Genomic DNA, 10,654 nt, shown 5'->3' with positions numbered 1-10,654 from the left:
AAAGGTTTCTTCCTGCTTCAGATGGTAAGAATTTTTCATGCAAACTTGGGCGCTGTCCGTGGTTCTGCAAACAGTAAACTAGTGATAGCTGTAGTTTAAAGACTTTAGAGTTTATCCTGGTTAAACAGTACAACTCTGAAGGCAGGACTCAGATGGCTACTCATATTTGGAATGCCCAGTATCTGTGGCAAAAATCTTGGTCCAAGAATTCTGATATGCCACGCAATGCTCATCTGTGCTTTTGTCTGTCTGACATTCATTACCTTCTCCAGTTCACAGCACCATGGTTTTCGTTTGGTCAGTCTGAGCCTCAGTGAGTGTGATTCAGGTAGGGTTAATTTCTTCCTCACTCCTCTGCACCTCTTGCCCCTCACTGTTGGAGTGAAAGGTTGCAGCCTATACAAGATTCCACACTGGGATGACCAAAGCTAATGAAAGTCACACTGGGATTTCAGGGGGAATTATTTTAGCGCTATTTCAGCTGAACTTGATAACATAGTACAATGTTACATACATAGGAAGAACTGTCACAAGAATGATGACAGTGTAGGAAGAAACCAAACCTAAGAAATGAAAAACAGATCATCATTCTCTGAGCACCAGGATCAAGTGAGGCCTCAAATTCATACCCCATACAGAAATATTTCAGTTTTATCAGCCAATAAGTAACAACAGTTCTTCTCTGTCTCTGTCTATTCTCCTTTTTCCCCATCCCTCTCTTCTTAATTCTTCTTTTCTTAAGCCAGTAAAAATTTGGTCTTATTTCTTGAAACTAACAGAATCCTGACAAAGTATATCTAGACTAGTGGCCTAAATCTGGTAGTTCTGGGTCATTTACTATCCTTAAACTCCCCACTCACCTGGAAAATAATAACGTAAACTAAGCAATTCTGTAAATTCTTTAGTTTTTTATTGGATCAGTATGCTTTCTCAAAAGATCTATTTTAATGAACTCCACTTTATCTTTATTTTTCTTACTTTATTTTTTATTATATTAGATTCCATTGAAAGACAAAGGCTCAGATGCCAATATTTAGGTAAAAGTTGAGTCCTAGCTTGATTCTAGTCTGTGCTGTGAACTTGCATGAGAGGTAAAATTAAGGATCTGGGATGTTAGACATCATGACCTCCCAGTGCCCAGCTCAAGAGCTCATAAATTTAGATTGGTTTGGACTTGTGTCCAACTAGAATCCTATGTTCCCTTTTTTAAGTAAAGCACTCTTGAGAAACTATTTGGTTCCCCATTCATGCAGGTTTGGTAGGATTGTCAATCAATGTACCCCACTATCTTTATTTTAGTGTTGCTATATTAGAATAATACAGACTGGTAATCTGATATAGCAATAAACTAATTTACAAAAATAAAATAAAATTATTTGTCATAGTTTGGGAGGCTGGGAAGTCCAATATTCAATTTCTAGCAACCTGGTAAGGGCCCGTTTTTTTGTGTTATCACATGGCAGAAGGCAGGATTGTGAGAGAGATTGAAAGCAATGGGGAGACATGGAGGTAAAAGGAGAGAGAGAGAGAGAGAGAGAGAGAGAGAGAGAGAGAGGAGAGAGGAGAGACTCAGTTTTAATTAGAAACCCACTTCTACAATAATGGGCCTACTCTTGCATTAACAGCATTAACCTACTCAGAAAAACAAGGCCCAGATGACCTAATCACTTCTTGGGAGGTCCCGCCTTTCAATATTGTTACATTGAGAATTCAATTTCCAACACATGGACTTTGAGGGCCACATTCAAACCATAGCACCCACCACATTCCTTCTCCAGCTAGACAGGACTCTTTGAGGAATGTGGGTCTTGGGTAATACAAGGTTGAAAAATTAGTTGTGGCCGATTTATTTTTTTTATTTATAGTTAGTAAAAATAATTTTTCCAATCTCACTAACATATGTGGGGAGCAAGAAAGGAGTGGGGTGGATCTGGAGGAAGCACACCATGTAATATGTGTGTATATGAATGTATCACTTTGAATCTCACTATGATGTAAAATGATAAGGCACCAATAAAATGATTTAAAACTTTAAAAAGAAAATGCATATATAAATACATATACATATAACTAAGAATTAAAACCTTTTAAAAGCCTTCTAAAGACTCTAAGAATGTTTAAGCTGGGCATGGTGGCGCACTCTTGTAATCCCAGCATTTGGGAGGTAGAGACTGGAGGATCATGGTTCATGGACAGCCTTGGCTACCTAGCGAGGACCTTGGCAACTCGGTGAGACCCCCCTGTTTCAGAAATGAAAAGACTAAGAAATAGGGCTGGGGGTGTAGATCAGAGGTAGAAAGCCCCTGGGTTCCATCTCCATACTGCAAAAATAAAGACTATAATTTTCTATTAAAACAATAACAAGGGGAAAACATTTTATTTTGAAGGAATTGTAGACTTACAGAAAAATTGTGAGAAAAGAACAAAAATTCTCATACACCCTTCATCCAGATTTCCCAAATGTTGACACTTCATGTGTGTGTGCGTGCGTGTGTGTGTGTGTGTGTGTGTGTGTGTGTGTGTAGGTAGCTAGATATAACCTATGGTCTTTCCATTGTTTTTCTAAAGCATTTGTTAGTAAAATGAAGACAAAATACTCCTTTAAATACGTTGGCATATACATTTTAAAAATAAGAACATTCCCTTATATAAGCAGAGATAAATTACAAATTTGAAATTACTATTTCTACAATACCCTTATATAATTTAGATCACATTCAAATTTTGCCAGTTGTCTCAACATTACACCTTTCTTTCTTTCTTTCTTTCTTTCTTTCTTTCTTCCTTCCTTCCTTCCTTTCTTCCTTCCTTTCTTTCTTTCTTTCTTTCTTTCTTTCTTTCTTTCTTTCTTTCTTTCTTTCTTTCTTTCTTTGTGGTACTGGGGTGGAACCCAGAGGCTTTCTACCTCCGGGCTATACTCCCAGACATTTTTTATATTTTATTTGGAAACAGGGTCTCACTAAGTTGCTGAAAGCCTCACTAAGTAGCTGAGGCTGGCTTTGAACCTACATGATCCTCCTGTCTCAGCCTCCCAAGTGCGGGATTACAAGCATGCGCCACCACGCCCGGCCAACATTACACTTTTCATAGCTGCCTCATTCTGAAGGTAGCTCTGTAAAGAGATGGATTAGCATGAACTCATTCTCACAAGAACCCTGGAGCTACCCTGGCTTCGGTTTTTAAAGAAAAATATGCTTATTTTTTAAATAATAACTCTCAGCAGAGCATGGTGGCGCACGCTTGTAATCCCTGCACTTGGGAGGCTAGAACAGGAGGATCTTACAGGTTCGAAGCCAGCCTCAGCTACTTAGTGAGGCTCTCAGCAACTTGGTGAGACCCTGTTTCCAAATAAAATATATAAAACAGGTCTGGGAGTATAGCCCGGAGGTAGAAAGCCTCTGAGTTCTACCCCTAGTGCCACCAAAAAAAAAAAAAAATTAATAACTCTCAGATGGGAAGTGGAGAGTATTGAAAAAAATATTTAGGCAAATAAATGAAAATGTTCAAGCCTGGAGTGGTGGCACGTGCTTGTAATCTCAGTATTTAGGAGGCTGAGACCGGAGGATCCCAGGTTTGTGGCCATCCTCAGCAACTTAGTAAGACCCTCAGCAACTTAATGACACCCTGTTTCAAAATAAGATAGACCTAGGGGTGTGCCCTGGAGGTAAAATGCCCCTGGTTCTATCCGAAGAACAACAACAACAAAAAAAAAACCTTTTTTCTTCTAGGTCAAGAAGACAGATTAATCTTGACTGAGTCACTGTTGCCCAACCACTTCCTACTTTTCAGTTCACCCTGGTTACCATTGTGTGTGTGTGTGTGTGTGTGTGTGTGTGTGTGTGTTATTAAGGATAGAACCCAGAGACATTCTACCACTGAGCTGCATCCCTAGCCCTATTACTTATTTTTAAACAGGGCCTCATTAAGTTGCTGAGTCTTCTAAGTTGCTAAGACTGCTCTCAAACCTGGGATCCTCCTGTCTCAGCCTTCCAAGTACTAGAATTATAGACATGCCTCTGTGCCTGGCTCTCACTGTGTGTGTGTGTGTGTGTGTGTGTGTGTGTGTGTGTGTCTCACTGGGATTGAACCCAGAGTCATTCTGCTTCTGATTTAAACCCCCAGCCCAATTTTACTTATTTGGAAACAAGGTTTTACTAAGTTGTGGAGGGCCTGGCTAAATTGTCAGGCCGGCTTTGAGCTTGCGACCCTCCTGTCTCAGCCTCCCAAGTACTGGGATTACAAGTGTGTGCCACCATGCCCGGCTCTACAATTGCCATTCTTACTTACAATTCACATGTTGTGTGTGGTTTTGTGTGTGTGTGTGTGTGTGTGTGTGTGTGTGTGTGTGGTATCAGGGATGGAACCCAGGGCCATTTCTATCTCTGAGCTACATCCCCAGCCCTATTTTTTTATTCTTTATTTTAAAACAGGGTCTCACTAAGTTACAGAAGGCCTCATTAAGTAGCTGAGGCTGTCTGTGAACTTAGATCCTCCTGTCTCAGCCTCCCAAGTGCTGGGATTATAAGCGTGTGCCACCATGCCCAGCCCCGTTTTTTCAGCATTGAAAAGGCAAGTAACCATTGGGAAAAGGAGTCCTTTGCACATGAGGCACACATCAGTAAGATTTGCATGAGTGAGAGATGAAGGAGAATCCCAGTCCTTGGGAGGCTGAGACAAGAGGATTACAGGTTCAAAGACAGCCTCCACAACTTGAGGACCCTCAGTAACTTAGACTCTGTTTCAATTTTTTTTTTTTTTTATTTTTGGTACTGGGGATGGAATCCAGGGGCATTCTACCTCCCAGCTACACCCTCAGCTTTATTTTTATTCTGTATTTTGAAACTGAGTTGCAAGGCCTAAGTAGCCGAGGCTGTCTGTGAACCGTGATCTTCCTGTCTCAGCCTCCCAAAAGCTGGGATTACAAGCGTGAGCCACCATGCTCCGCTTCTGTTTCAAAATTTAGAATAATATAATAAATAAAAAGGGCTGAAGGTGTAGCTCAGAGGTAGAATGCCCCTGGGTTCCATCCCCAGTACAAAAACAGAAACAAAGAAGAGAACACACAAAGGGAGAGAAAACAGAACCCCATGGATGCTGCGAGATGAAAGGGCCCCAGAGACATTGGGTGCAGTGCACCCGAGCCCCACAAGACACCTCCCGTGGTGTGCTGGCAAGTCCTTACACACAGTGAAACCTCACAGTGAAGAACCACCCTGCCTTCAACTTTCTTTGGGGTTTTAAAAATCATATTAAAGGCAACAACCCAGGTAAACACGGGCTTTAACACCTCTCTAACTATTGCTTATTTAATTTAATTAATTAATTAATTTATTTATTTATTTTTGGTGGTACTGGGGTTCCTGGAAAAGCCCTTCTACCTTAGGGCTACACTCCCAGACCTATTATATATATATATATATATATATATATATATATATATATATATTTTTTTTTTTTTTTTTTGGAAACGGTCTCTTAAACCAGCGCAGCTGGCTTCGAACCTGTGTGATCCTCCTGTCTCCGCCTCCCAAGTGTGGGGATTAAAAGCGTGCGCCACCACGCCCGGCACTATTGCTTATTTTAATAAGGAGAGCAGGCTTGCAGTTCAGAGTCAACAGTGGTCTCTTTGTAGCATTTAATAAATTCATTCTGTTTTGTTTGGCACTGGGGATTGAACCCTGGGCATTCCACTTTCAAGCAACACTCTCACTCTGTTTTGCTCTTTTATTTTGAAACAGGTTCTCCCTAATTTCCTGAGGCCAGTCTTTAACCTGCTGTCTTCCTGTCTCAGCTTCTCAGGTACTGGGATTACAGCTGTGCACCCCCACATCTGGCTCTTCTTTCATCTCTCACTCCTGCAAGTGTGCCACCATGCCCGGCAATAAAATTGCTTTATTTCCACTCTTTTTATTTTTTATCATGATCTTGAAAAGTGGTACTGATTTCTAATTTGAGATAGCAATATTATTTTCTTTTATTTTAAAATGCCTTCCTTCATGAAAAAGAAAATGATCCAGGCATGATGGTACACACTTGTAATCCCAGTACTTGGGAGGCTGAGACAGGATGATTGCAGATTCAAGGACGGCCTCAGCAAGTAGACTCTCATTAACTGTGGGAGATCCTGTTTCCAGATAAGAACTAAAAAACAAATTGGGCTGGGGTTGTAGCTTGAAAGTAGAATGCCTCTAGGTTCAATTCCCAGTACCACCAAGAGAGAAAAAAAATAAAGAAATAAAGAAGGAAGGAAGGAAGGGAGGGAGGGAGGAAGGAAGGAAGGAAGATAGTTCAAGGAAAATCTTAGGAAAATAATATATGTGGCACATCTTTTGGGAAAGATTTACAAAGGTTGTATGCCAAATATTGAAGCTGGGCAACACTGAGCTAGCTTAAATGAACTTTACACTGGAGTTTAAACCTGATGTAGGAGATACATATACATATTACGTGTGTGTGTGTGTGTGTGTGTGTGTGTGTGTGTGTGTGTGGTGAGAAAAATGCAGAAGTGGTATAAATATTAACACCCAAACCTGTGCACCTATAGCTAATACAGTTAATTCCCTGAATAGACAGATTTGTGTAAGCTCAGAGGAATGTGGCCCCAGGGTTAGAGCTGACCAGTTTTGGTGACAAGCCTCTAAGGAAACTCTGTTTTCATCTGCACACCCAATTATCATATTTCCTTAGTTTCCTCCCAGGTGATGGAACTTGGGGATTTCCCACCGTTTGTAGGGTTGTTTTTTTTTTTCCCCCAGCACATTTTTCTGTTTGTGGCCAAAGAAATCGTCCTATGAAAATGCAGTAAATTACTTGTAATCCCAGCATTCAGGAGGCTGAGACCAGAGGATCATGGTTCTTGGCCGATCTCAGTTACTTAGTGAGGCCCTTTGCAACTTAGCGAGACCCTGTTTTTATTTTTTATTTATTTATTTATTTATTTATTTATTTATTTATTTTTATTTTTTGTTGGTACTGGGGTTCCTGGAAGCCCTTCTACCTCCGGGCTACACTCCCAGACCTATTTTTACATTTTTTTTTTAAATTTGGAAACAGAACCTGCGCGATCCTCCTGTCTCTGCCTCCCAAGCGCGGGGATTACAAGCGTGCGCCACCACGCCCGGCTGAGACCCTGTTTTTAAATAAAGAATAAAAACTAAAGCTGGGGGTACAGCTCAGAGGTAAAATGTCATTGGGTTCCATTCCTAGTTCCACAAAAAACGAAAATGCAGTAAATTTATATATATTATACTCACTTTTAGTCTAAATAATGATAATAAACAACAATTCCACATAATCTTGGTTCATTCAGATGTCATCAGTAACTTGGCATAAGATATGCATTTACTCTGGAGTCAATATGTGAAAATTTTAATCATTAATGCATAAATCTTTGGTTGAGCTCAACAAACATTTATTAAATATCACAATATGTTCTGGGAACTGTGCTAGGTGTGGTGGGAAGAAAAAAAAAGAAAGTCTCTTCCTTTAAGACATTCACATGTTGCAAAAATTAAATATGAGCCATACTATATTTACAAAATTTGTCTTCATTCATAAAACAGCTTCACTTTGAGTTACTTTCATTAATTCTTACAGAAATAGTGTGATGTGAGATATTATTAGCCTTACTTTACAGACAAGCTTAGTCAGGTTGTATGACTTGCCTGAGGTTATTAATAGCAGTGTTAAACAATAGAGAAAAATCTGAAACCTAGAAATTATGCAACACTAGCCATCTAAAATAATTCCTCTAGAATTTTTGCTTCTGGTTCTAATGAAATAGCATGTGGCAGATTATTGCTCCTGCTGAAAACAACTCAAAAAGCCAAAACATGTAATAAATCTAGGGCATTATATCTATTTGCATTTGTTAGAAAACTGCCAGGATTTAAGAACACAAGATCACAGAGATGAGGAGGAGATTTTTAAAATAAACTTGGCTCATTAAACAGAGAAATGATGTAGAAAAACAGTGAACCAAAAAGCTAATTATTTGGGGTGGAAGGATGGCGAAATTCATGAACTTCTAGCCAGACTGATGAATAAAGACACAAATTACCAAAATCAAGAGTAAAAAAAAAGTAGACTTCATTGAAGATTTTAAAGACATTAAGAGACTAGGGTATCTTATAAACGACACTATGCAGATATGTTTGACAACTTAGATAAAAATGGGAAAATTCATGGAAATATAGGGATTTCCAAAATTGATCCAAGAGGAGATAGAAAACTTGAGTAGTTCAATGCCAATTAAAGAAATTGAATTCACAGTCAACAGCTTCCCGGGAAGGAAATCTAGGCCCAGATCTTTTCAATAAATGTTGCTGGGTTAACTGCATTTTCAGATAGAGAAAAAAATTGATGAGAATTTTAGGTCAAAATGAGAGACATGAAATATAAAATTTCGTGAAGAAAACATAATATTTTCATGCCTGGAGGCGGGCAAGTATTTCTCACACAGAATTCTTAAATTCTCGAAACTTAAAAAAAATTATAAATTAAATGATGTTCAATTTTTTTTAATTTAGAAAAATCTGAAGAAATTATTAACAGAGTGAAGGGGCAAGTCATAGTGAGCAAAGATACATACAGATATCCAGCAAAGGCTCACATACTGAGGAAAGAAAAGATGAACTAATACACAAGAGATTTAGACGCTTAGCAAGCGCCCATTAAATATATGAAGAGGGCTCAATCTCATGCCTCTCTGAAGGAAATGGACATTAAAATCACAATAAAAGACCACTATATATCCACAGAATGACCAAAATTATTTTTTGGTGGTACTGGGGTTGGAACCCAGAGGCTTTCTACCTCCAGGCTATATACTCCCAGACCTTTTTTATTTTTTAATATATTTTATTTAGAAACAGGGTCTCACTAAGTTGCTGAGAGCCTCACTCACTAAGTAGCTGAGGCTGGCTTCGAACCCGTGCGATCCTCCTGTCTCCGCCTCCCAAGCACGGAGATTACAAGCGTGTGCCACCACGTCCGGCTTCAAAATTATTTTTTAAACTGATAATATAATCCTAGATCAAGTTCTCCAGGAAACATAGTCTGATGCTTTTTAAATTGGTATGCGGAAGGTTTTCTGGGAAGTGCTCTGGGGAAAACATTGACAGGTGTGAGGAAAGCAGGACTCAATAGAGAAAACCAACCTGCAGCAGAAGAAGCCTCAGCTGATCTCCAGGGAGCATGAGAATTGGTGTACTGGTTTCAATTTAGAATGTTCCCTAGCCCTTAGGGTAAAAAAGGTAGCAATGTTGGAAGTGGGGTTTGGTTGCTAAGGAGGAGTTCCTGCGGTGGCCTTGGGCACTATATGTTCTCTCCTCCCCTTGCTCACTCTCTGCTCTTAGCCTCAGTGCCTTGAGAGGAGAGCCCTTGCATTCTCCCTGTTTCCTGCCACCATGAACTGAGCTCCGCAGACCTGGCCTCACTTGAACTCCTTTGAAATCACCTAAAACTATGAGCAAATAAGTCTTCCTTCCTCTAAGTTGTATGGTCAGGTTTGGGGATCATGGCAGCAAGAATGTTGACTAAGACAATTGGGATGGTGGAAATTCCCGCTTCCCATCATGACTACATTCACCATCACTGCACCACCACAGTCACCACCAGCACATCTACCACCAGCAGTAAGGCATAGCCCAGGAAAAGAGACGTGGCTTCAGGTGTGGGAGCTTTCTCTCCTTGAAGGTAGTTTCCAAGCAGGGCTTCAGCATAGAGCTGCCAGCCACTGACACTACCATCAACTAAGGGCATGCGGGCTTTAGTGCCATAGGAGGGTCTGGTGAAGTATCATAGAACAGCCTGAAGGTATATTGTGTTGATGAACATGGAGAACTGAACCCTCACACTGCTGTGGGAAGTATAGCTTAGTATAGTCACTTTGGGAAACTGTCTGGAAGTTTCTAATAAAGCTGAATGTATGAAGCCGGGCGTGGTGGTGCACGCTTGTAATCTTAGCATTCGGGAGGCTGAGACCAGAAAATCACGGTTCATGGACAGCCTCAGCTACTTAGTGAGGCACTCTGTAACTTAGTGAGACCCTGTTTCAAAATAAAGAATAAAAAATAGAGCAGGAGTTGTAGCTCGGAGATTAAATGTCCCTGGGTTCCATCCCCACACCTGAAAAAAAAAAAAAAAAACGGAATGTATGACCTATGACATAGAAACTCCATAGATAATTATATATCCAACATATCTTGGGATATACATACATAGTATCAATGTCTGTATGTATGTATGTATGTATTATATATACAAATATTAGTTATATATGTGGTTATATATATACTTTTGTATTCCAAAAGACAGGTAGAAGAATGTCTGTGGCAGAACTGTTTATAATAATCAACAACTGGAAGCAACCCAAGAACTGTCAGCAGTATAGTAGATAAATAAATGTTGGCATATTCATACAATGAAAAACTATTGCTGTACAAAACAGCACAGATGAATTTCAAAAACATAACACAGAAGGAAAGAAGCCAGACACAAAAGAGTTTGATGCATGATTTAATTTTTATAAAACACCAAGACAGGCAAAACGAAGATATGTTAATAGCAAATAAGATGATAGATGTGTACCTAAGGAGTCATTCTGGTGATGTGCCCAGAACAGAGGAAATTCAACCCCAACATAAGTCAACAT

The sequence above is a fragment of the Muscardinus avellanarius genome (assembly GCF_963383645.1).
Source record: "Muscardinus avellanarius genome assembly, chromosome: 13".
Taxonomy (NCBI): Eukaryota; Metazoa; Chordata; class Mammalia; order Rodentia; family Gliridae; genus Muscardinus; species Muscardinus avellanarius.
This window is presented reverse-complemented; position numbering follows the sequence as displayed.